Raw genomic sequence first — 27892 nt, 5'->3', positions numbered from 1 at the left:
TTATTTCTCTTAACTGTCACACAAACTTCCCAACTTTCATTTTGGTCCCTAGACCTTTGAGCAATAAGTAGATGCATAGTGTTTCTGTTACTAAAATAAGATAAGCTCACAATTTAAGAATGATTTACCCTCAGGACCAGGGTTTCCACATCTGGAAATGAAGATAAACTATCGCTTACCTAATATTGGACAAATGCTCCTCAATGATTTTTTTTAAATACCTATAAACATAGACTATAGGAGAAATAAATTCAAAGATCTGGCCATAAAACTGGTGCCTAAGACATATGAGATCCAGGAGCATTTGAAGCAATTGAAAAAGAATATTTGATGAGGGCAGGGCATACTCTAATCAGTTGGAGATGAGTTTTCTGAAAGAAATAACAATTTCTTCAAAAGAAGAAACAAATCTGGGTGTGGATACTTTCTTTACATAATACAGTTTATGCTGAGAATTTTAATTTTTGTTAAAATAATGAAAATACACATAGGTACTATTATCGTAGACTGGAAGAATGGGCAATGAGTAATTATTTTTTCCCAAGTGACCTTTTATGTATTTAGCTTAAAAATAAGAAAAGCAGTTTTGTAATTTAGTATTCCTAGCTGGTTCATTAGAGAAGAACTCATAAAAACATACCTGTGATGAACAAGGATGCAGGTTTGCACTGTCCCAGAGCAAAGGGCAGACCAAGAACCCCATCAGAATTCTCATGGCTTCAAATGGCTGAATCGAAATAAGTGGACATCCAACAAAACTACTCTCTCACACTTCTGTAGAAAAGTGAAAACATAAGTTAAATCATTTTAAAACAAAATAAACACCACTGTTTATTTTCTTCCCATGTAAAGACTGAATATGTGCTGTGACATTGGTCGTTTATAATGGACAATTCCGACTGTAGAGAAATTAAAAATTATCTTACCATTTGCTTGTGCTATCTTTTAATGATCTGTGAAAAAAGGGTGAGATCCCAGCTTTCTGTTGAGGTTATTTACTTTTAATCTATGGTAAAGAAGGAGTGACCAGTTAGCTCACTTGCCTACAGCTTGATAATGTTACACAGTGCGTCTGGGAATTTTGAAGAGTCATGCAGAATGGTGACTAAGAGTTTTGTTTTGCCCTGGCGTATTTTCAACTACATCCAGGCAAATAAAGGTAAAGAGATAGGAAACAGCTAGTTCAGAAGACTGAAAATAAAATAAAATTAAAGCAACAATATAAACCTCTGGGTCAGGAAATGAAGAGAGGAGTGGATTCAATTTTAAATAGCAGTTAATTGTAGTTGGACCGCAAGCATAATTTATAAGTCATGAATTAGGCGACAGAAGAAACCATACAAGAAAGTCTGTATCCTGAGTCTCTACTGACCTTTACTTCCTCAGCTTCCCACCCCAACGTCCCTGTGGCTCCCTTGAGACCACATTTCACCGAGAGATGGAAGAAAACACAAGACTATGACATGCTTTGAGCTGGGAAGTTGTCCTGATGAGGAAAACCATTTATTTAAAACTTAACCAACAACCTTTCTAATGGATGGAAGGAACTGATAATAGGGTAAATCCTGCCCCAACAAAAAGAAAATAAATCTATTGAGCACAGTGAGCTCTGTTTTTCAAGCGCTCATTTCTGTCGGCAGAGTGAATGCTAACACCATCACTCTGTCAGACAACGCAGTGTGAGGACAGGATACTCCTGTCTGGCTTTTCCTGGGAAATTAAAGGATTTGACCCTTCCTTCTGCATAGCATATCATGCTTCCGGTTTCCTCTCTTCAAATGCTAGCATTACTGTAAGTTTAATGTATTGAAACGTAACTGAGAGCTTTTTTTTTTTTTTGAGACAGGGTTTCTCTGTGTAGCCCTGGCTGTCCTGGACTCCCTTTGTAGACCAGGCTGGCCTCGAACTCACAGCGATCCGCCTGCCTCTGCCTCCCGAGTGCTGGGATTAAAGGCATGCACCACCATGCCCGGCTTTGTCTAAGAGCATTTTTCGAACCCCTCCACAGTGTAAAGTAATGAGAGAATCAGTTTTTTTTTTCTAAAATTTGGGCCTGGAAAAAAAATTCATAATTCCAGGAAATTTATTTGTTTATTTATTTATTTATTTATTTTATGCCTGTAAAATAACAGCACATTTTAAAAGCATATAATAATTTATTTTATCTCTAAGAAATATATATATATATATATATATAAAATCACTGATGAATATATCTGAGGAATAAATCTGAACATGTTCTAGTTTAAACAGATTGTAAAGCAGATGTCGTGAGAAAACTAAATAAATAATAAATACAATGAGAGAAATCAGAATTACTGAGAGTGAAAATGAAAGCCTTAATAATGACAACATTGTGAACAAAACATTTGAAGAAAATGCAGGATGCATAGCTTATGGGTATGAATTTTAGTTTTCTCATACATTCCTTGGGATGTATTTTATTGCAAACTTAGAACATAGTTTCATGAATGTAAAGCATGATGAAATTTTAAGATGTTACACCAATTGTTTTGCACCATAAACATCCGCTTCGAAGGTCCCTAATATAATTTCTACATTATGAATGAGTTGTATTTAAAAGCTTTAATTCTTTAGTACAGATGACTAAATTTTCTCCAAGTTAACTTAATTTGGCTGTATAAACTACCATTTAATAAACTCTTATTTTTATCTTGAACATTTTCCCTTTATATAGTCTAATTTCTAGAAAGCAGCTGCGACTGTTTAAATTGATCATTTCTATAGAATGTATGGTGTGTCAAGAGAAACATAAACAAATACATTAATTGCCTTATCATAGTTTTATCTGACAGATGGGTCCCCAGGCACAGAGCCTAACCTTTTATTTTGACCCCTGCCATGTCTTGCCAGCTCTGACCCTTTTTCTTTGCCAGAATGTCGCTGTGTGGTTCACCATGGTTACATTAATCTCCAGCTTTTAGAAGGCATAATGTTGGAGTCCTTCTGAGAATCACAGCCATCAGTCAGCTGATACTACAACAGAAAATATTTCACAGATCCATCCAACATCCACTCTTCCCTGTGATTCAACACATTTTCTCTTAGTCCTGTGACCTGCTGGTTCAGTAAGATTATGCTGAGCTCCTTTCAATTGAAGGCTCATATTGTTAGCACGTGGCTGGAAACATTTAATTTAGTAGTCTTTAAATTTCAGGAATATTGGAGAAAAATTTTTAAATGAAACTATGTTTTGGCTTTTTTTGCTAAAAGATACTTTTTGCCCACAAAGAAAATGTGCTGTTTTGCTGGAGCCAAAAAGTTAAAAACAAAAGGAACACCTAACATTTCAAAAGAAAAGCAACCTTCAAGGCAATACTCATGTGTTTTGAATCACAATATACACAATCTCCCTCTTGCACCTTTGGCTCCTGGGGTAATTCCAGAAGCCATTGGTCACATGATGTGTGTCCGGGTTCCTACCGTTAAAAGCACCTGTCTGGTCCATTAAAGAGCGAGGATCGGTTCTAAAGAGTTTCACAAATCAGTGGACATACAGAGGACAGGTGAATTATGAGAGCACATCCATTATTGGGGTAATGTGGTGTAAATTTTAAGGCATTGTCTTGAGTAAAAGTAGACTATAATGAATTACGGAAAATGTCGTAATCAATCTTTGAGGGGAGAAGATCGGGAACGAAGAAACAGGAAACTAGATATGTAGATAAGAGGTTTTTAGAAGCATAGAGATTGTTCCACTCCATCAGACCCTTTTGGTTTAAAATACCACTGCTGAAGTGTGCAAATTTGTCTTTTCCAGTGGCATCTGTTAGTACTAGAATAAGCTTATTTGATAAAATGTAAAAAGCGTGGGACTAAGTCTTGGTTAAGCTAAGTTTCTTAATAATTTAGAGGCCCATTTACGCCAGCCAGAATATATATGTACATTGAAAGGAGCCTGGGATCTATATCTTACAACCGTCAAAGAAAATGCTGGCTCACGCCTGCGGCTAAGGGCTAGTGGAGTCGGGGTAATTACAGGGTGATGGCAGCCTCGCGCACCTCTGCAGCCTCAGCAGTTCTTTAATCTTTACTGATCCCCTATTAATATGACTCAGCTCTACAGCACATCTTCTGCTTTCTGTCCTGACCCAACGCAGCCTTCACAAGTGGCTCTGAGCTTCTGATGACTGATCTACTTTGGCCTCCTGTAGAAAACCCTGGTCTTCACCTACTAAATCTAAGTCCAGAGGCAAACCAACAACAGCAGCAACAGAAACAATGTTCCCAGTTCGAGTTTTAAAGCAGGATTACTAAGTTCAGAGGTGCCTCCTCGCCACACTGTGGCTCCAGTTCCATCAGCTGGGTAGAAGGCCAGAGATAGTACATACGTAAACATGGCAACTTGCTTGGTGTGCATTCTGAATGCTGGTGATTCTCTTACAGAAGAGATATACAGTGGATCTGAATGATACTCAGAATGTAGCCCAGGAACTAGAAGTGGTCAGTGGCTGCTCACTGCCCACTCAGAATGAAAAACACACTGAAGACTGTAATTTAGAAAACCTTTCAGCTCTTTGCTATTAACTTTGGTAGCTTCTGAATCTAACAATCACAGCTTGGTACATCTTTTTGCCTAATATATTCCTTAAAATTTTGTAATAAATAACTCAATTGTCTTTATTGATTCCTTAAAAAGAGGGGTGATGATTTCCTGTATGTTAGTGGTGGATAACAAACCAAAATTTCACAGGATGAAGAGATTCAGATTGTTTTAGTCTGTCCCTCTCACTGATTAATATACAAAGACCAAGTCTTTATGATCAAATTATAATTCTCTGAACACTGGGGATCCTCCGCAGAAACCAGGAGCTGAAATAGCAGCAACTCAATGGCTCACAATATCATCGGTAATAAGAAGGCAAAGTAGAATGGATTTTAAAAACTAGTAATAGGCTAATCAAAATTAAGTTATTATATTTTTCTTTTCTTAAACTCACTCCCGGATGTTTAAGAGAGAACTTAGTGGGTAAAGTGTTTGCCGTGCACACTTGCAAACCTGAATTTGGGTCTTTAAACCTGTGTGAAGCCAGGAACAGCAGTGTGGGTCTGTAATCATAATGCTCCTACATTATGATAAAAGGGGGAGACAACAGATTCCTCAGAAGCTGGTGGTTTAGCTTGCCTGGTATAGGCAGAAGAAAACAACAAAGGACCCTGGCTCAATGTGGGAAATGAAGATCAACACCCAATGTCTTCCTACCTCTACATGTGTGCCATGATGCTCACACATAGTAACCAACATATAAATAAACATACACACACATCACAACAGCCAATGTCCTCCTAGCTCTACATGTGTGCCATGGTACTCACACATAGTAACACACACATATAAATAAACATCAACACACATCACATGCAAAGACACACACTAACACTAAGATAGTTATGTATCATCTATCTATCTATCTATCTATCTATCTATCTATCTATCTATCAATCATCTCCCTAACATCAGGAAAAATCAAGTCTATAAACACTTCCATAATTGTTGCATATATTTAAATATTATTATCCATATTATTACAAAGTCCTCATGTGATTTGGTAGTATAGATATATTGCTTTTTCTATTACATTTACTACTTTTTTTTTCAAACAGCAATTATTCACTAAATTTACAAAGATTGCCTCAGGAAACATTCTGGTCTTGAGGTTTGCAACTAAGTTGATTATGAATGTTAAATAAAAACTATTTAATCCTTATAACACTTAAAGAATTACCAAAAGGCAATATATACTCAATAAATGAATGAAAGTATGTTAGCAGCTAAAAATATCCAAAAGGAGGGAAGCAGCTTTCATGACATGCTGGTGAGAGAAGCTGCGTATTACATATATTTAAAATAATAAATTATCTTTGGACATGGGGAGGAGGATCTACCTAATTTCTGGCAGACTAAATCCTCCAATGAAAATTGTAAACTCTGGCCATTTATGTATACATGTGCCTTGATATATACATACAGGAATGTGAGAAAATAAAGGCATCCAGACACATCAATCAGTTAAATTTAAAAGTATGAAAATAAAACTGGACACTGAAAAAGGATTTTCACAGTTTTCAGCACCTATCTAATGATATTAGATAACTCAAATTGGACATACAGAAATAGAATTGCTGGACCAGCATGATGGATCGGCAGGTGAGGGCAGGAGCTGGCTTGCTAGGACCCAAGGGTCAAAGGAGAGAATTGACCCCCATTGTTTCCCTTTGACTTCCATGTGTGTTCTGTGGCTATATACATATACCTTCACATGCACACACACACACACACACACACACACACACACACAAATAAACACAGAACATGAAATAGAACTGCTTTTAACAATGTATATCTGTCCATCATGCACACCGAAGGCACATTACAGAATTAAAGTGCTCAAAAAGTTATTCCTTTCAAATAAAATGCAATACAACATGGTAATTAAAATTTCTTAAACCTCAGAAACATTTCAAATAATAAAATCACTATTTAAACAATATTAACAAGCTTTCCTGTGACCATCTGGCATCTCAGTTTAGTGCCGAGAACAAACAAACTAAATGGCAAGAGAATTGCTTCCTTAATGAACAACTTTATAACCTCAACAGTTTTATTAATTTGCAATACAGACATACTAATTAAATTACAGAATTACCACAGAGCATTAAAAAAAAAATCTCAACTACTGTATGTATAGTACCTGACATGCAAAATCTACTTAGTAAGAATGCCATTCATTACTTTCTGAATATAAACATTACAATATTGTTAAGAATGAAATGTAGTGATTCCGATAAAAGCTTGTGGTCTTTTCAGTATTCAACTGTGACACAAAGTCTAAGTGCAAAGTGTCGGTAAACTTCTTCCGAATATGTGAAGTTGTTCTACCGATAGTATTGAAATCAATGAAATAATTATTCAAGACGCTGACAAAGCGTGCAAGTCTAAGGAGGTCACTGTGTGGCATGCTAAGCAAGCACCCTGGAGATACAGAGACCTAGGGTGGACATATTATTCCAGTCTGGTATTTAAGACAGTCAGAGTGGCAACGTCACCCAGCAGTCTTCCTGCACACAAAGTGAAAGTGAAAATGAGATATAAAAAAGCTCTCTGATATCTCCACAAAATTGGAATAGAAACTATGTGTCGAATTCGCTTTTTAAAAAATTGGCAGTTGCTGAAAGGAGGAAAAGGGGCAATAAAACATATTGAAATTACCAAATAAGAAGAGACTATGTGGAGAGGGTAAAATGCACAAAAGTGGCTTATGACTTCCTCTGAAGGTTTTCTGTGTCCAGGGCAGAGGCAAATAGTATCTTTGAACACCTAGAAAATCTACAACACATTTGATTTATTGGAGCTTTCTACCTGAGGCTTGAAAGTTTTTAAAACTAAAGATTATTATTTCACTTTCATTGTGTTTGCAATGTGTATTCTCTGGCGTTTCAGTTATTACAGATTATATATCTATTAATTGAATCTGTAAATATATTAGCCTGGTGGTTGATGTTCGAGCACTTTATAGTTTACATTTTGTATTTTTGGTTTGTAATATATTTGTGATGTTTTTAATTGACATGTATGAAATAGTTAATTTTGTTTCTCGTTTGATGACTTTCTTACAATAGTCACATGAGGCATTAGTCTTAATTTCTTTTAATGTGAATGGCTTGTCACACTCAGCCCTGGTTGCACTTCAAAGCTGAGGAAAGCCGTACTTCTTGGGGGATACTTCAGGCTCCTAAGGAAAGGCTGAGGAGCTAATTTTTCAATACCCTTCTAATTTTCCTTTATTACAAAACAATAAACAAATTAAGAAAATGAATGCCAAACCAAAAGCAAAACAAAACAACAAAACAAACAAACAAAAAACAATTCTCCCCAGAATCTCCTTTGCAAAGAAGAAACGGTTCATTTTCTTTCCCACATTATAAAAAGCACATTGCTTCAATTGATTTCTCGCTATTTTCTAGTCATGCTTAACATCTTTTTACATTTGTTTTTGTTGTTGATGGTGGTGAGTTTTTTGTTGTTGTGTTGTTTTGTTTTGTTTTTTGTTGTTCTATTTGTATATTTAGGATCTCTTGCAGAGGTTAGAAGAGAACTTTTAAGGGTTGGTTTTTTCCCGTCACGATGTAGATTCCAGGTTCTGCACTCGGGCCCCTCAGGCTGGCCAGCAAGCAACTTTGTCCAGCAGGCCACATCTCCAGAGTGCCCTGAGATGCTCATTTATTTTTAAAGTTCGTGTTCCATTAAATATTAGTCACCTCCCACTGTCCATGTTCACCCCTAGAGCACTTTCAGTTTGGCATCCTGTCCCTAAATGTTTCTGTTAGAAGCTCTTACGGTATCAATCTGAGGGTCTGCTCTCAGAATCAATTGCAACCCTCCCTTTGAGCCTAGACGTTATTGATGAACTCCACCTTAAGGCCAGTCTTCCTAGATATGTCTTTCAAACTCTATCATTCTGTTTGGTTCAGGAACATGCACCTTTCTTAAGCATCGGCTTGCCCCATTTCCTTATCCTTTCTGGTAAAGCTCCGCTTCTGTCTCTGCCAAGTCGTTTCCCAAAGCATTACCTCATACCACGCTGACATCTATTTGACACCAGCACCTAAAACTCCACACATCCAAATGCTTCTCACCACACACTTTCCCAGCCCTTTCATCTGAGAACCAGCCTCCTGTCTTGATTTGGTTTAAATCCATGACCCCAAGAGGTTCATATGTTGGAAGCTGGCTCTCCAGGTTGAAGGTTTTGGGCAATAGTGTGGACCTGAGAGAGGAGAAACCTGCAGGAGGAGGATAGTGGGAGATTCGTGAGTAAACCCAAACATGCCCTCAGAAGACAATGAGACATTTCTAATAGAATTCTGATTAGTCTTTAAAAGTAGGTTATTTTAAAGGTTTCAAGTTGGCCCTATCCAGGCTCTCTGGCATCCCTCGTGATAGCGTGAAATTCCTTCCACCTGCAAGCTCCTAGCTGTCACGTGCTATGATAGAGCTACAGGCAGAAGGACCCTCCCCATCCCCCCCCCAGCCTGCAACATGCTCTTAAAACTCAAAGCGATTATATATCTTACAAAAGGAAAGCCTCCCTGTGCTGTTGGTCACTAAGTATCTCACTTCAGTTGTTAAAAATTATACTAATGCAGCAGACGTGTCACCATAGAGTTTGCACTTAAACATTTTCTGGATTTGGCTTCAGCTCTATTTTAGTGTCTGCTACCAACTCTGAATTCTCATTTTCACATTAATCTTTCATTTAGCATAAACTAAAATGTGAAGATTTCTTCCCAAGCCCACTTAGTTTCGTTTTGTAAAATTAACTGTTTCTGTTCCAAAACCCTCAATGACTTTTAGTAAGAATTCTCAATTGCTTTTAACATTTCACTCACTTAGCCAAATATATTTGTCTAGCCTACTTTCTTCAGAGTCCACATTTTATTTTAACATCTATTTACATACTTACTTACTTATTGTTGTCTGTGGTGTGTCACAGCGTATACAGTGAGGAGAAGACAACTTGAACAAGTCAAATCTGCCTTTCCACAATGGATGCTTTCCTTGGTGGCAAATGCCTTTATCTATTGAGTCTTATCATCACCCCCTTACCCTATATCATTTAAGACTATGTTTCACCCAGCCTTTCACGCCATACTACAGCCTCAGCATCTGGAGAATGAGCACTTTGTACTATTTTTCTGTGTCTCCTAGAATGTTTCATAACGCCGAGAAAGAAGCAAATGAACGCAGTAGCTATGGTCACCATTCCCCCATCCTTAGCACTGTCGCTTCCCCACTTAGAGGTTTTCAGACTGTGCTCCCTGGAATCACTAGGGAGATCCTGAGAAATACTCAGCCTCCACCTACAGAGATTCCAATATAATTGCCTTGGGTGGGATTCAGTAAATGGTATTTTTAAACGTTCCCCAGACAATCTGAAGTACGCCCAAAGTTACCTTTTGAGCTAGAGAGTAAAGTGTAGGCTGTGAAAACTTGAATTTTGAATTTAGTTTAAGTTTAATTTTCGTGTACTATATTTACCTCAACAATCAAATCCACCCAAACGAATCATTTAACCATTCCCCATGCTGGATAACTTGATACTTAATAGATCTACCATTAATGTGGAATATATGCAGAAAAAGTACTCATTTTTACACAAGAATGTACCTTTTGAATCTATACATAATTAGGATAGAATATTTTAAAAGAACATGCCAAAAGTACAGAAGGAAAACAGTCAAGACAGATGTCTATTCATTTTCTTATCTATTCACTTAAACAACATTAATATTCAATCAATTTTGATTGTTGGTAATTGCAATTTTAATTAGGACTGAGCTAATTCTAAGTCAGACTATTAAGTTTTAGAGGCTATTGATCTTTTATGTGTCTCATGTCATCATTCATAGTATTGATCATCTTTAGAGCCTCAACCCTGGTAAGACTTTCAAGCTTCCTGCAGGTTTTCTGCCCTCTAAGGTCTAAATGCCCCTCATTTTTTCTACCCAGGAAGCTATTCTAAGATCATACTTTCTTCTAAGTTATCATTATCTTTAGAGGCAGATACAACACATACTCAGAAAATTTGGTATAGTTTAATTCCAACAACCAATTTGTATTGTTTAATCCTTAATTTTTTAACACCATTGACTTTTAAAAAAAATATCTTTGCAGATTTGGCTGTTAACTAGTTATAGAACATAATAATTTTTAAAAAGTGAAAACAATATTTTGGTAAGTTCTTCCTTCATTATCCTTTCTCCTTTAAGCAAAGTGTCAGAAATGCATGCTTCACACTTGATATTTCAGAGGGACATGCCGATGATTAAACAGCAAAATCTTTAGTTCTTTTTAAGTTAAGTACAAAAAAACCAAAGCTAGGTCCCTAGCTCAGTTGCTACAGTGTATGCTTGTAGCTCTGGCTTAGATCTACATCACTGCACAACACCAGGCTTGGTGGTACACATCTGCAATTCCACCACTAAGTGGGTGAAGACAGGAAGATGAAGAAAGAGCTCAACCATGGCATTATAACAAGTTCAAGGCTGGTCTGGAAATAGTTGTGAGGCTTCCCTAAAAACAAGAATGACAACAACAATCAAACCAGAAAATCTGGAGGCCTGTGTAGAACTGGGAGTGTCCAACATTTAGAAAAACACTTGAGCTGTGCGTCAGCCCAGGGCATCTCCTGGCAGAACTATTCACAGATAGAGTATCTGAAGCCAATAGAAATCATAAAGATGAGAAGAGGAGAAGCAGTGCTTCACAAGCTTGTGGAATCTGTCTGCAGATTCAAATCATACCTCTGACACGCTGAGGCAGAACACTTAGGGAACTACTCCAAGTTTTACCTCTCAACTTCTCAGCAGAATCTTTTCATTTGCTTATGATGGATCCCAACCTTGGACGACCTACCAAGCTTCACACTTCACATCTTCACTTCCATTTTATTTTCTTAAGAAAATCTAATGGCTTCTTAGAACATGGTAGAATGCTGCTGCCTCCTACCTTGGACAGGGTGTCTAAATGTGCCCAAAATCCAGGTCTGGGAGCTTCACTTTTCTTTTGGGGGATGTTTACCTTGAGCAGTAAATTGTCTCTGCCTCTTAAAAGCTCATGGATTCTCTTATTTTATTGTTATTGTTTTTTTCCTCATTTTACTTGTGCATATGGCATGTGTGGTTGCTCATTTGTGTATGTGCAGGTATCCATCATGTGAGTGTGCATGCATGTGCCCATAATCATTCATAATCTCTGCTTTTCTAACTTATTGATCAAACTCACTAAGCCAAAACCCAAACTTGCTGATATAGTTAGTCTCCCTAGCCAGTTACAGTTCTTGCCTGCTCTCAGTAGTTCCATGAGTTCTGAGGCTATGAACTCAGATCCTCGCACTTGTGCACAAGCAACAAGTTCTTTAACCACAGAAGCATCTCGACAGCCCTTGTTTTATTTGTCCACACTCACCTAAGAAATCTCTCCATCCACGGCTTAATTAAAACAATGCCTCTGAGTGTTATTCCACATCAAACACAAATCTGAGGTCAGTGTTACTGATGTCCTCATTATAGAAATGAGGAATTCTATGGTACAGATGGGCTGACTAACATAACTAAGGTCACACAGAAAATCAATGTCAAAGACAGATAGTCCAGCTTTTTATAGAATATCATTTTTCATCTGTACCATCTGAGCCTGAATCCTACCTTTTTCAGGAATCACATGACACTGAGTACACATGGAAAGATCTGTGTCTGTGTTTCTAGTTTATAAAATATAGTAACAATACTATACTTTATATTAACAATTTTATAGTTACTTCATACAATTTGTGTGTTATTAAGTATGTTACCATACCGAATAACAGTGTGGCCAGCAATTAGACAGTGTTTAAGTGTGAGTAGATACTTCCTCAGTATGGATCTCACCTCTCCATCTCTTCCTTGGCTACTGTTCCTATCTGTTTACCCTATTATGCTTGATGCCTAGATGTTCCATAAACATCTTAATTCAATCATCTCTTCCTAGCTGGTTACTCTACTACAGTTCAGCTGTACTAGTGTACCGGTGAATGTCCTTACCTTACAAAGAGCAGCAGTTTCTCCAGGATTTTCTTTTGGAATTGGATTACCCAACAATGAGTTTCCTCATACTTCACAGCTTTTATTTTATTCCTGCCTCCTGGACTGACTCAGGCAGACGACTCAGTTGCAGATATGATGAAATAGTGATTTTCACTTATATGCATTTAGAGTGTTAAAGTAGCCCTATTTTGTGCTAAAGTAGCCATTTATGTGCCAAGGAAGACATTGATGAATCTCTACCTTAAGTGATCTCCCAGAAGACAAACGCACTAACAGGAAGTTTAAACAATGCAAAGAACATTGCTAGACATGTGTTTTGTATTGTAGTAATGGAAAAAAAAGAGAGATTATGGGAGGAATGGCAAGGCAAGCATTGCCAAAGTTCAGCCTATTTGATCTAGGATAGAGGTGTTGAGATAATCAGCAGGTGTTGGAGGAAGCGCTTCTCACCCAGACAATTTAATGAGCTAGAGGAAAAATAAAGATAAAAATATTGAACCAAAATAAAGTAGCAAATTCCAAGGTAGGAGGAGGTACGGTGTAATTTTGAAACACAAATGAGGTGTTAGTAGTTGAGGATATCAAAATCCAGAGTAACTCTGGGAATTAACCCACCATTTCTATACCCTTCCCTGTTTAATTTGAATGCTGTTATGTTGGAAAAGCCCATTTTAAATGTTCTCTGCAGTCATCATCTTTGGTCTCATTTGGGTTAGACCCTCATCTTGCCCCCTGCTCCTTTTTGGCCACTGCTCTGTGAACAAATGTTACTTGTACCTTTTTAGCTTAATTATTTGCACTCTCATCTTCTCAGTCTACTATCAGGTGGGGTGGGCAGGGTTTACCATAAAAAAATCTTTGTCAAATATCAATCTAAAGAGCCATCGAACACTCTGTGCACTAAGCATGAAACTGTAATTGGTGAGTTTAGAGCCTGAACACTAAAATTAAGAATGAAATTTACATTTAAATAAGGCATGCTTTGATACTACCAATGTAAGTGGGTAAAAGAATTCTAAAAAAACACTAATTTATTATTAAGGCACTCAAATATACTTGAGTAAGATTTTTATTTCTATTCAACGGGTTTATTTAGCCCCATGATTATTAGTAACAATGAATTGCCTACCCATAATATATAATAATATACATAAAATGATTTAAAAATCTGTAGATGTGCTTGATAATCATTTGGTCTTTAAATTTTCTTCATTGACTCTACAAAAATATGCCCAGTGTTTCTATGAGCAGACACTTGAACAATTAGACTCACAAGGTTTGCCAAGTACAATGCCCTATGGCTTATCTGTGACTTTATGAAGGCAACTGTGTTCCACAAAACAAAATATCACAGTCTAGGTGACTCAAGCAAGAGAATTAACAGTTTCCAAATACTAGAGGTTAGATATTCAAAGTCAGAGTGTTAACATGGCTGGGTTCTGGTGAGGGTTGTCTTCTTAGATTGTAGATGGCTGTTTTATGGGGAAGACAGAGAGAGGGGGTGTTTAGGAAAAAGCGACAATGATTTTTTTTAAAGGAAGAGTAGGAAGGGGGAGAAAACACTTATATTTCTCCTTGTAAACATGAGGACACCATCTTCTTCATCTCATTGAACCTAAAATATTCTAAAATGATCTATCTCCAAATAGCATCATATTGGAAGAACCAGAATGGAGTCACAGTTCTTTCATGGAATTTTCTGCATGCCCTGCCCCCATGTACACTCAGCACTGCTGTGCTACCTCTGTAGTCTTGCCATCTGTGTCACAGTTGCTGGTTATGGGGGAGGTCTTGTTCTAACAACCAGTGGAGATGATTCAGACCGTGACAGCAAGCGTGGCTCCGAGGATCTCAGAACTGTGACTGTGATCACTTCCTTTCCCCTAAAAAGTCATGGATATGCACAGCCCAGCGTCTCTGCCTGCCACCTCAAATCCAAGGTGTCTGGCAGCCTTCCTTTGGTTCCATTTTATTCCCTTGAGTTTTGAGAGTCAGATGGTTTCTTCATATATTGTATCAGATACTTCAGCCACACAACATTATTTTCACCACAAATGTAGCAGCCATTTACCTTTCTTTCTTCTTCTTCCCTCCCTCCCTCTCTTCCTTTCCTTTTCTTTGTTCTTCTTTCTTCCCTTCCTTTTTGTTCTTCCTTCTCATTCTTCTTTGCTTCTCTTTCTTGCCTTTCTTTCTTGTTTGTTTGTTTCTTTCTTTTCCTTCCTCTTCTTTGTCTATTTTCATCTTCTCTTTAGTACTACTATTTAGTATGATAACATGAGAATTTACCAAATCTTCATATTCTGGTTCCTTTTTTTTTTTTAAACAAACCATCCTTCAGTTATCTCTATCCTCTGATCTTTTACAATAATCAGCTAGAAAGAACTGCACTGCTCCTATAACACATTGCTAAAATATTTCCTCTAATATCCAGTTGCATCCTCTCAAAATCTCCCGATCGCAAAACACTGGAACCCCCATCCACCAAACTCTTTAGTACTCAGCAACAAAGTTTCTTTTCCTCCCAAGGCTTCACTAGAATCAAGTCTAACATGTCTAGTGTACATGCCAAAATTCTTCCAGCCTTGTCTTCAGCACCAAATTCCAAACTTTCCTCTTCATTTTTAGGTATGTGTCACAGCATCATCCCCTTGCTTATCAATACTTATTCCATGTTATCAGTCTGGATTAAAAAAGTATCAAAGACCAGTGGTTTACATAGCATAAATTTATTTCTTATCATTTCTAAGTGCTGGGAGCTCAAGATTAAGGTTCAAGCAAGGTGAGTGTTCTTTTGGCCACTATCCCTTCTCGGGAGGCTGCTTCCCTCACTTCGTGTGGGCACCTCTTTGTATGCATAAGGCTGAAAAGAGTGGGCAGGTTCTTCAGGGTCTCTGTTTTAAGGCCACTTATCTCATCTTGGTGGCCCCACCTTCATAACCACATTTAAGTCTAATGATGTTATAAGAGCCTCATCTTCAAATATCATCACATTGAAAGTTCATGCTTTGACACATAAATTTTGGAGGGGCACAATTCAACACACAAAATGCATGTATTTTGAAGACTCTTTTGTTCACAAACCAATATTCACTATAAAATATTTTTTGAACAATCCATGACACTGCCTTCTGAAAAACATAATAAAATACTTTTATCTTTAATCTATACAGGTTGTTTTTTTAATGTTCCTTACGGCTGTACAGTGAACACCCTGTGTAACTACTCTTTAGAGTCCACCATACTCTATCATGCTCTCTATTCAGCATTTGGTACATATGTGAAAGATTACTGCTTAAAATACACTAAATCTGAAGTTAGAGAAATAAGTGAAACATTTTCTTAAAAATCATTAAGAAGGACTGCCATTTTAATGAGAATGCTATAGGGTTTCAACTGACCATATTTAATACTCAATATGAAACTGAAAAATTACCTCTAAACAATGATCTACTGCTGAGTTTGACTGAACATATTACTAAGAAAACATTTTAAATAAAAAAGTGAGAGTTTTCCAAATGCAGAGTTTAGATTTGAAATTAACATAAGTAGATCTATATGTTCAAAATTCTAACTTCAATAAAGGACATACTTTAACTAATCTAAATAAATAAATATACGTCTTTAAAAATAGAAATAAGGGGCAAAAGAGATGACTCAATGGGTAAGAGCACTGGTTGCTCTTGTAAAGGACCCATATTTGATTCCAAGCACTCACATGCTTTTAACTGTAACTCCAGTCACAGTAGATCCAAAACTGTCCTCTGGCTTCCTTGGGCATCAGGCACATACATGGTGCACAGACATGCATGCCAGTAAAAAAGAAAAATACCCATACACACAAAACATTAAAAAAAGAAAGAAAAAAGAGAAAAGAAAAAAAGAAATTGTTAATGTGATTTTTAAAATCTCTTCTTTATATACATATAAATAAATGTACGTATGGGGCATGGGTTCGAGACAAGATTTCTCTGTATAATAACCCGAGGTGTCCTGGAACTCACTTTGTAGCCCAGTCTGGCCTCAAACTCACAGAGGTCTGCCTGTCTCTGCCTCCCAAGTACTACGATTAAAGACATCCGCCACCACATCTCTGCAATTAGCTAATTAACAAAAATGAGCAAACCAACTTGAGGGGAGTTTTTGTATCACTACGGAATCTCTTTCTGTGTGTGAACTTTTTCTAAATCCTTGCACATTTTTGAGCATGTTTCTAACACTTCTCCTTAATTATCTCTCCTTTTGAATAAAAAAGATATAAAAAGACATTACTAAGGTACTGAGGTTTTTATTATAGATCTAAGGGAGAAAACAGGCAGAGGCCTAAACATGTGGAAGAGTCCAGAGTTAACATGGCCTCACTGAGCCATGTCATGTGAAGAGAGAGATGGGGGTAGGGAGAGGCCATGAGAAGCCACTGGCCAAGACCAGTGACATAAGCCAAGCAAGATCCTGGCCAAAAGACTAGAGAAGCTAAAATGCCTAATTTACATAGGGGCCAGAGTAGCTGTAGGGAGGGAAGCCCAGACCAGTAGCTAAGCTGTAGAGTTCATTACAGGAGGCAGGGTGTTCCTGCTAGGAGAATCCTGTAACAGGTAGAGACTGAAGGATGCTGGGAGAAGTTGATGGCCAGGGCATGTTTTGTTAAGGATCTCTTTTTCATTAGTTATTATACACAAGTCTACACACACATACACATACACACCTATATAAGGACAACTTGCTGAGTTCATTTAGTATTGCTCATATGTACTTGTGTTTATGGCTGGCTGCTTGGGCTTAGATAACCTATTGGAAGACCGCACACTTGACTAGACTCAACATTCTTCTCTCAGCAACCATTAATTGCCTTGAGCTCTTCATCTAGATTGCGGTCTTGGGAAAGTTCCCCCATCCATGTTGCACGTCAATTAGTGGTGTCATTTTTCAGGTCATGTTTGAGCAACTATATTGTCGAGGTAGGTTCCCTGTCATCCATGGAAGAAACTACCTCACTGGAGATATCCTGGTCCTCTGGGTCTTACAATCTTTTTGTTACCTTTTGCATGCTGGTCACAAGCCTTAGGTGTGGTGCTGTGGATGGGTCAATTGGGGGATGTGTTGTTATAAAGAAAGGAAGTTGCAAACTTTCAATTTTACCAAGAAAGGCTTACGAGTCAGTTACAAGAGTGAAAACCTGGTAGCTCAGAGAAGCAGAGAAAGTACCCAGCTGATCTTCCTACTTAGCTCATGTTCCTGAAGGAAAAAGCCTTCCTCCTTTGGCGTATTGTCTTAAGTAGCTTCCTCCTCAACGCCCCTCCTACATGTTCTCTCCATGTAGGCTGGATACGTTTCCACCTCTTGATCTACGGTTGCCTTTATTTAGATTTCGTATTAGTGGTATGTGCTAGGGTTGAGCCACACTACACATACTTGTTCATAGTAAACAGAAAGCTATCGGATCAAAGGCTGAGCCATACCACAATTATAAACAGGTGTTTACCATTCCAAATCCAAACAGGTGATACCACAATGGAATCAAATATCCTGCAGCAGGGATGGGCACCTCACAATTCGGTGTTCTCTTCAGTTTGACCAGCTGTGGATTTCAGTAATAGTCTCCATATCTGCTACAAAAGAAGCTCCTTTGCTAGGAGGAGACACGTGCTTCTGTGGATAAAAGGCTAGGTCTTTAGAACACTGTTAAAGGCTTAAGAAAATGGCAGTAGCAGGATCTTCTCTAAGGTCTATGACCACAACAGCAACAGAGAGCTGCCTAGGTTTGTAGTACCGGGCATGAATTCCCTCCTGTGCTCAGGATTTAAGTTGAATTGGATGGTTGTTTGTTACTCAGGAGATATAAGTGTCACGACTGCATCGTTGGGAATTTCTCAGCAAGTTCTCTTTCGATTCACCTGCGGTCTCCACTCATTTGGAATACATCAGGTTTTCCTACAATGTCGTTCCGTTCCTACAGGTCCTTTACTTTAGCACAGAGTCTCTTCTTTGTTACAGTAGAGCAGTCAATATGTCTAGATTGCTACAAAAATATTTGGATGTGATCTCAATACCTATATCATTATCATGCAACTCTCTAAAAGAAGATTCTTTCATTTTTCATTGTGAACAATTTATACTTTCAGTGCTTGCTATTTGGGCATGCATCCACAACTTGAGGGCTGCTTGATAAAGTAGGCAAGAATGCACTGCACTAAAGGATCCCGGATTAAAGGGGTACACAGCCCCTGCCCAGCTGGGATCCGTTTTTTATTCACAGGAAAATGTAGTCATAAAATAAGTCTAGTTGAAAGGAGAAAGTTATATTTCTTTGGCAATTCACAAAAAGTGATTTGATTATGTTTATTTATTTATTGTCTTTGAGAACTTGAAACTGTTTTCTTGTGGTTGTGGTCACTAATTTCTCATCACCTAGTAGTTTTGACAACCTAGTGCTATCACTTGTGTTAGCATTATTTTTTCTCCTTTTCGTGTGTGTGTGTGTGTGTGTGTGTATGTGTGTGTGTGCGTGTGTGTGTGCACGTGTGTGCACGTGTGTGCACGTGTGTGATAATGGATGTGTGTTCACGTTTGTGGGAGCACATGTTTTTGCAAGTGCATGTAGAGACTCAGTGCTGAAGTTGGGAACTTCCTCAATACTCTTTCTTCTTTTAATTAATGCAGGGTCTCTCTGTCAAACAGAGAGCTGACTGACAATGCCATTGCCTAGCTATCTTGTTCTAGGAATCATCTCTTGGGTCTCTGAAGATGGAATTACCAGTGGGCTGCCACATCCACTTCTCTTTTAGTTGTCTTCTGGGAATTCAATTTCTGGTCCTTCTATTTCCACGGCAAGTGTTGTATTTTCTCAGCCTCTCCCCAGCCGTTCAAGCAATATTTTCTTAATTTAAATGCTTAATTGAGATGCTTATCAGTTCATTTCTTTGTCCTGCCTATTAAGTGTGAAAGCCTCTATGGCCTTGCGAGTGTTTCCAAATCGTCTTATAAAATAGTCCAAACATCGACAGAGAGGTAGAGAGAGACAGTAAGTTTATCTCCATACTTCAGGGCTTGCTGGATTTCTCAAAAGTTGTTTTTTATTTTCCTTCTGGAGGAAACACAGTATTACTAAGCAGGAAAACAAAAAACGGGAAAATCTATATGAAGTTTTAAAGTATAGCTGTGCACTGCAATATAAATGGGAATTATTGATCTGTAGTTTACCAATTGTACCTCACAAGAAATCTCCTGATGTATATAATAAACAGGTTGCTTTTGCTCTTCCACACACATGACTACTCCTCTTTGGCAACACAATTACAAAACATGCTAATATTAATTTTTTAGAAAATTTCCATCTTTGACAATGGAAGTTTTATAAGAAGGACATTAATTCTTTTTAAAGAGCTAATGGTTTAGTTATTACATGTTCAAAAGCAGATAAGGAATTTTGACTGGCGCTAAAACAGTGCAAAAACAATCCCTATTAAAAAATAGTAAATCATTTTTGGGGAAATATGATGTTTTGATAACAAGAGTATTTAAATTGCTACTAAATTGATGATATAGAGGGAAAACGAACTGATTCTGATTACATCTTTAATTTTAGTTCAAGTGCCTCTTGATGGTTTCCCAAATTAGTTCAAGATGCAAAACAAAAATCTCACATTGGCGATTTATTTTTACAATTCTCTTCAAGAAAAAAAATTGCATGGTCTATAATTTATTTGTAGTTTTAAGTCTGTGTGTATGAGACTGTATGTTTGCACATGTGGTGCGTGTGCACGCCATTGTACATGGGTATGTGTATGTATGCATGTATGAGTATGTATACCTGCATTTACAGAAGCTAAAGGAAGACATTTGTCGTCCTGCTATATCACTTTAAGTGTTACAAACTCTTTGGGGGAGAATCTCCCACTAAACCTGGAGCTAGCCTGGTGGCCAGTAAACTCTAAAAAAAAAATCTTCTTCTCTCAACTCCCCATGGTGATGGAGTTAAAGGTGCTAGAAATAAGAGGAGACCGAAATTTAACTCTTGATTAAGAAAGTGTGCCAGACAAGTTAACACACGGAGACAAGAATTTCAACTGGTTTTTATTCTAACTGGTAGTGACTTATTGGCTAGTGTCCCACAGACTTCTCAGTCTTATTCAGTTGGCTAGTCAGAAAAGAACTGACTCACAGGAAACAAAAGAGGAAAGGGAAAGGGGTCTTTGTTCACAGGAGTAAAAACTCACTGCTACAGGCCATCACATTCTGGAAAACAGCAGGGGCCTTTGTGTACACAAAAGTTTTACTAGATGTGTGTGTGTGTGTGTGTGTGTGTGTGTGTGTGTGTGTGTGTGTGTGTAGGGGGATTAAACCATTTGCATGGAAGTCTTTATAGGATGGGAGGGGTAAAAAGTTTGAACTCCTAATCCTAAACACAAGTTTTATAGTATTTGATGAAAAGGATTCATATTTGATGATTTTTACACAGATACCTACCCCTACTGAGTCCTGGAATGTGAATGCATGTTCTCATGCTAAGTACTCAAACAAGCACTCTTTCCCATGAAGCCATATCTCTATCTATCTCCAGATATAGTTTTTATCTAAATACATCAAGTTACACTCATGCTGTGATAATTTGGGGCAGATTCAGCCATGCAATGTCCTGGTTGCTTTACACACCGTTTCTTCCTTGACCACATTCTTTTCTTCTCTGTTTTCTAATGGAGTATGCATCTTATTTCTTTGAAATGAAGGCAAGGAACTCTATCACTACACACAGTTAAGCTTTCGTTTCACACTCTCTAAAATGTTTAACTTCACACGTGTGTGTTTGCACACGTGGTGTCGTGTAAGGGTATGAGAATTTTTGCATGCGGAGGACAAGGAGGGCACTGGTGTACCACTCTACCATGTTCACTCTCTAAAATTTAACTGTGATTTGAGCTCACCTTTCCCTCTCTTCTGAGCTTTTCTAATGGTGATGAAGTCTGCTATCAACTTAATTGTTCCCTTTTAGATAGGCTTTTATCTCTGTTTGACTCCAAAAGCTTCACTTGGTCCTTGAAATTCTGCCTTTCCTGCTACAAAATGACCAGCTTAAATATAATTTGTTTTGTTTTATTTATGGCACCTTAGAGAGAGGAGGACTCACTTTCAGATGAATAAATTGTTCTGTCATCATTTCAACATGTCTCTCCTCTTTCAACACTATTATTTATACCATTATTCTGGTTATATGTTGGTTATATGTGTCAGCGCTTCTGTGATCATTTTCTCTGTACTTTCACAGCCTTTAAAATATTTTGGTGTTATTTTTTTTCCTTCCTTCCTCTCTGATGCAACTTATACACACCAGCTTTCCAATTCATTCATTTTCTCTTCACTTTCGTTTTTGTACTCTATATGAGTTCTATTTTTTTTTCAGTGACTAGATCAACATAGATGATGATCGAAATTTTCATTAGGAAAGCCTGGGGATGCAACTCAGTTATTATGCTGAATACTTAACCTTTAGGAAGCACAGAATCCCATCCCAGCTGTTGTATAAAACAAGTATGATGCTTCACATCTGTAATTCCAGCCCTCAAGAGGTGGAGGCAAGAGAGTAAGAAGTTCAGTGTCATCCTTAGATATATAGTTAACCCAAGTTTAGTATGGGTTACATGAGTTGCTGTCTCAAAAGGCATCTATTATGTTCCAGAGACAATGCTATATTACTGACATAGTACTTCCAAAGAAGAAAATCCTTTCACCATACTACAAGATGCATAATAGATGGTTCTCCTTCTCACACCCCTACAACCTAGTCTCCAGCCTGCATATAATATAATCCCAACAACTAGTTAGAATAATGGACCGAACATACACCAAGCAAGTGTTCAAATTAACGAACTATACATTATCAGTAATAGATCTTCACCAATGACGAGCAATTCAGTTTGTAGTGAGTCTAAAACTAGTATATAAAACAAAAAGAAAAACAAAACAAAATCCACTTCTGATGAACAAGGTACAGACTATGTGGCTTGATCCTCAGCAGGTATATTAGAGACCTGATGGAGCACAGAGATTTGCAATAAGGGAGTAAAAGCTAGACAGTAGGTGGGAAGTTCAAGAAAGGCCAGTGCTGGCTTGGTAAGTATCCCTGTAAAGCTATATTACTATTAACACTGTAAATAGCAAAACACTTGGTCACTTGCTTTCACGAAAAGCTGCATTCAATAACATGTAATTCCCATTCTTCACGTAGTTTCCTCCATTAATTAAAGCTATTTGGAAGCAAAAAAGGTTGATATTGGTCTGTTTCTTGTGGACTAATTTTTTTTAAAGCTTTGTGTTGAGTGTTCTAGCCTGATAGGATGATGATGCAATGCAGTTTAGCTTAATATCTATTTTTGTTAGATGACAGTTTTATTAAGCAGAACCAATAATCATCGTCATTCAGACTCATAATGGCCCATTATAAATGGTCTCATTTTCCCTAATTTTAATTTTACCTCTTAGAGTATGCCTTTCTCAAATTGTTAAAACGGTTACACTTGGTTTCTTTTATAAATATAATTTTAACAATCACTATGGAAACATAAGTCTTCTCGTATTTAAGTCCAACTTTCCTTGTATTTGGTACAAAGCTATTTTAGTGTCTTGGTTCTTCTTAATTAAATTTTCAGACTAGTGCATTTAGGAAGATTACATTCTCATGCTTTATGTATTGGAAATTTAAGATTGAGGTAAGTACACTTTCTTCCTGGGATGACACTTTCTGACTCCTGAAGTTTGTTAGGAAGGGTTAAACAGGCTGTGTACGTGGGTGTGGGGGTGGGGTACTGACTTCAGAGAGCCTCCAGAGGAGCTGGGCTCACCATTCCCTAGTGTGATAGCTAATAGTTGACAGACCCTCAGGATCTAGACTCAGCTAGGAAACAAGTCTCTGAGGAAGGCATTGCCTGTGAAGGTTCTAGGTTAACTGATATGGGAATGTTTGTCTTGACTGTGAGTAACAGCATTCCATGCACTGGACTCATGGCCTGATTAAAAGGCACTGAGTAAGCCAAACACTAGTATTTAAAAACAAAACAAAACTGTTTCCTGAAGCAGTTGCGATATGGCTGGCTTATCCCAAAGTTCTGCACCGTGACTGCCCTCCTATGGTTGACAGCACCTTTCAAACTGTGATCCCAAGTGAACTCTTTCTTCATTACGTTGCTCTGTAAGGAACTTACAAACTTAAGCAAGGGGGAAAAAAAAGTAACCAACAGAGAAAGTCAGCTGCAGAAGTGTGGCCCTTGTCAAAATCCTCATCATGTGCTTTTTAGGCCATTAGAGATGGTTTATAGGACGAATATAGAACAATTTGGAGGTGCCTGTCTTAGAAAAGTCCAAAAGTGATTTTAGGAAAGCTACATTTGTTTCTCTGGTGGAAGTTTGAAAGACCTAACTGCTAAGAGAAAGTCAGACACCTTTTTAGAAAAACAAAACACACACACACACACACACACACACACACACACACACACACACACACACACACACATATATATATATATATATATATATATATATATTATTCCAGGGTTTGGATCTTAAACAATAAATTTTGGTAATAGTAGGTTGTGTTCAGTTCTCCATAACTGCAAGGAGATATGGGGTTTGGATAAAGAGACCATAGCCATATGAGTCAGATACTTCAGGGCCAGGAGGGCTCTAGAAGGTACCCTGTTTTAAGGCGATTTTGAACAACATCAATTATCTGTCGAATGTTATATAGGTTTCTGAGCATGCTTTCATGTAGCCTGTGTGGTTCCTCTAACAGGAGAGTCACTATTATTCTAAATTTACACCAAGGAGACTAAGTGCAGGGAAATTATCTCCTATCCACACTATTACATGGTTTGAGTGAACGAAACGCTTAAGCTTTTCCTACTTTTGCACATCAGAGTTGGTCTTTTTTTTTTTAACAGTCAGTGCACATCTCAAAAGCTCTAGATGCCTGGGAGCAGAGTCATCAGGTCAAAAAAGTTAAAAAAAATAGAGGTTGAAGGTCATCTTGAATACAAACTTTGCCAGCTTTATATTATTGTCCAGAGACCAGCATGCAACAATTGCTTAGAATTCAAGGCAAGCCATCCTCTTTCAGCTTCTGTCATGGGCACTATAGGTGGTTCCTGTTGCTTGTGAGGAATAATTCTTTTTCATCTATACATGATTAAATGTAACTTTCCTGTATAAATTTGTGCCTAGAAGAACAGAGGACGTATTTCCAAGCATTCAGGGCTGTGCAGGAGGATGTCTGTTCTACATACTATATTATCCAAGATTACATAATGCCATTTGACTGTATTTCATACAATTCATTTATTTATTCATTAAGCAAATGAAAATTATACTATTCACCCTGCTACTTTACAGGATCGGGCCCAGTACATTATGTAAGGAACTGACTCTCACCTTGTGTGGGATAGTTTATAAGTCAGATTCTTTTCATCCTTGGCTAAAAGCCCTGTGTGGACCCATGCTTCTGTCATTGAGACACAGCTTATTTCACAATGGTATTTTTCTTTAAGGAAATCTTGTTTTAGTTTGAATATGAAGTGCCTCCACTGGCTTACTATTTGAACCCCAGATAGGGGTGTGGGGACACTGAGGAATCTTTAGGAGGAATTAGGGGAGGCTTAGTGGAGGAAATGAGTTACTGGGGCAGGCCTTGAGGTTTTAAATCCAGGTCCCACTTCCTGTCACTCTTTGCCTTTTGGCTGTAATGACAAGGTGACCATTTAGGACCATCATGTCTTCCCTCCATAATGTACTTTTAGGAACTAACTGTAAGCCAAAACTTTCTTAAGTTAGTAGTTATGGTCAGGTGCGTGTTTCAGTTACTGCTAATGTAGCATTTGTTTTGTTTTATGGGGAAATTAAACTCACTTTCCTACCAGTCATTAGGCTGGTTCATGGAACTTACATGCATATGGTTCATTTTCTCACTCCTATGGCAAAATACTCCACATGTTAGGTGAGTTGTTTTTCTACCAATAAAGGTCATACATAACAAACATTTTATTTTTCTCTGACATAGTTTTGAGTGACGTCATACATTTTGTTGATATGCATATTTAAGACAGTTCATTAAGCAGGAGTAGGGGATCCTTCCTGAAATTTGTCGAAGTAGAACGGCATGTTATCTTCAAACTAAGAAAACTGGGCCACCAACATGTCTCAGCTAGTAGATGTGATTGCTTCAAAGACTAATTACTTGAATTAGTTCTCTGAGACTGACTCCTTCACTCCTACAAGTTATTTTCTTATCTACACACACACACACACACACACACACACACACTAAATATATGTAATTTTAAAATTAAAAACAAAACCTGAAAACTACCATTCAATAAATACTTGGCTTTATATGTTAGCTTAGCTCCATTGGACAGAGGGTCAGTTTTCTCAGAATACTAATTATAATCTGATTTATTTTTCATCCTCTGGATTTTGGTTTTGTTTCAGTTTAGGCTCACCATCTGACTGCAGCTGTAACTTACCAACGTACACCATTGTTCACAATAGACCCAGCAGAGAGAGTGGCGATGGATTTATTCCCACCCCAACAGCAAGGCAGCTTTGTAGACCTGTTACTGATGAGCCAGAGCAGCGTCTGCATCCAAAGAGGACATTTCGAGAGGAGCTATTCTCAGTGCAAGTAGCAGATTATGGGGAAACAGTGTAAATTATCTGGGGCTATTACATCATTTATTGAGTAAAGCCCAGTTATGTTTTTCACTGTTCTGATATCTAAGTTATTTGTGTTTTCTCTTTCTTTTTTTGCTCACTCCCTCTTAGTAATGTTTCCTTTCGTGGTGTTCTTTCCATTGTTAAACTGTGGGTATTTTTTGAGAAAGTGAATACATTGCTTAAATATTATTTTGAGGGTGATTGGTATGTACCTGATTATCCTCTGGAGAACATCAAAACACAATGCATTTGCACGCATGGAGGAGTACCAGGAAAGAATTTCTATCATTTCTGGAACCCCCAGTGATAGATTTTTCTTTATGTTTGTCATCATATATTTTTATTTTGGGTCACTTTTTCGTTTTTCTGTTACAAAATTTAAATCCCAAGGTTGCTAAACCTTTCCCATCTGTTTGAAAAAAACCACATTATATAAAAAGGGCTAATTAAGAATCTATTCATCTATTTGCCCATTTATTAAGGAGGATAAAACTAAAACTGTATTTAATTTCCTAGTTTTGTCTTATTTAATGGATAACATTATAACACACTCTCAAATCAAGTCTTATAACTTAAAAAAACGAGTAACAAACTTAAACTACAAAAGCATTGTCCGGAAACGAAATAACAAGACAGTGAAGAGTTCAGGCTTTGAGGCATCTATCATACACTTAGTTGCTGAGACCCTACTTGTGCCAGAGATTTCTTTTTATTATTATTATTATTATTTTAATTTTTTTATTTTTTAATTAACTTATTCATATTACATCTCTGTGGTTATCCCTTCCCTTGTATCCTCCCATTCTTCCCTCCCTCCCATTTTTCCCTTATTCTCCTCCCCTATGACTGTTCCTGAGGGGGACCTCCTCCCCATGTATAGGCTAATAGGGTATCAAGTCTCATCTTGGTAGCCTGCTATCTTTCCTCTGAGTGCCACCAGGTCTCCCCCTCCAGGGGACATGGTCAAATATGAGGCAGCACAGATTTGGGCCCAGGGGTCCTGCTCAAACTATGGCACCAGCCAAGGACAATACAGGCCGTAAACTTCAAACCCCTACACAGATCTAGCCAATGAACAGGACATTCTCCACAATTGAGTGGAGAGTGGGGTATGACTTTCACACGAACTCTGATGCCAGGGATTTCTGAAGGTCTAAAAGTGAGAAAAACATGGGCCTTTTCTTCTAAAACACAGATTCCAACAAGAAAAATGATGGTATGGAGGTGGAAACAAAGGCAACCTATTCAAGGTGAGCAGATCTTGAGTAGTTGCACCTACAAAGACACCAAAATTATTCACCCAGCAGATAAGCTAACCAGGTAGACAGTGTATGACACATTCTCTTTGGATTTGGAATGCACTGTTATTACTGTCAGGAAAACATGTTTTACTAACGTTTAGCTGCATTAGCTAATTTTAAAATTAACTCAAGTCCATTTAAGTGTGCATATGCATATGCATATGTAATCTGGAGTTGGGAAGACTCACAGGATAAGTGAACGGCAATATGAAGGTTCAAGTGGGATTAACATTTATAAAAAATTAACAAAAATTGGAGTTCAATAAACTGCAAAATGAGAAATATGT

At 37.7% G+C, this 27892-nt stretch overlaps 1 long non-coding RNA gene across 2 annotated transcripts in view; it reads right to left on the bottom strand.

Annotated features, from left to right (window-relative positions):
• Positions 1-646: 646 nt before the first annotated feature.
• The window catches only part of LOC311583442, an 84626-nt gene continuing 57380 nt past the window's right edge, over positions 647-27892 (bottom strand). For both annotated transcript variants that reach the window (XR_014774514.1, XR_014774515.1), the window contains exon 4: positions 647-774. This is a non-coding gene — a long non-coding RNA (uncharacterized lncRNA). The remainder of the gene's footprint in view (positions 775-27892) is intronic.

The sequence above is a fragment of the Acomys minous genome (assembly GCF_964271855.1).
Source record: "Acomys minous genome assembly, chromosome: 14".
Taxonomy (NCBI): Eukaryota; Metazoa; Chordata; class Mammalia; order Rodentia; family Muridae; genus Acomys; species Acomys minous.
The sequence above is the reverse complement of the archived record's forward strand: the minus strand, read 5'-3'. Positions and strand labels throughout refer to the sequence as shown.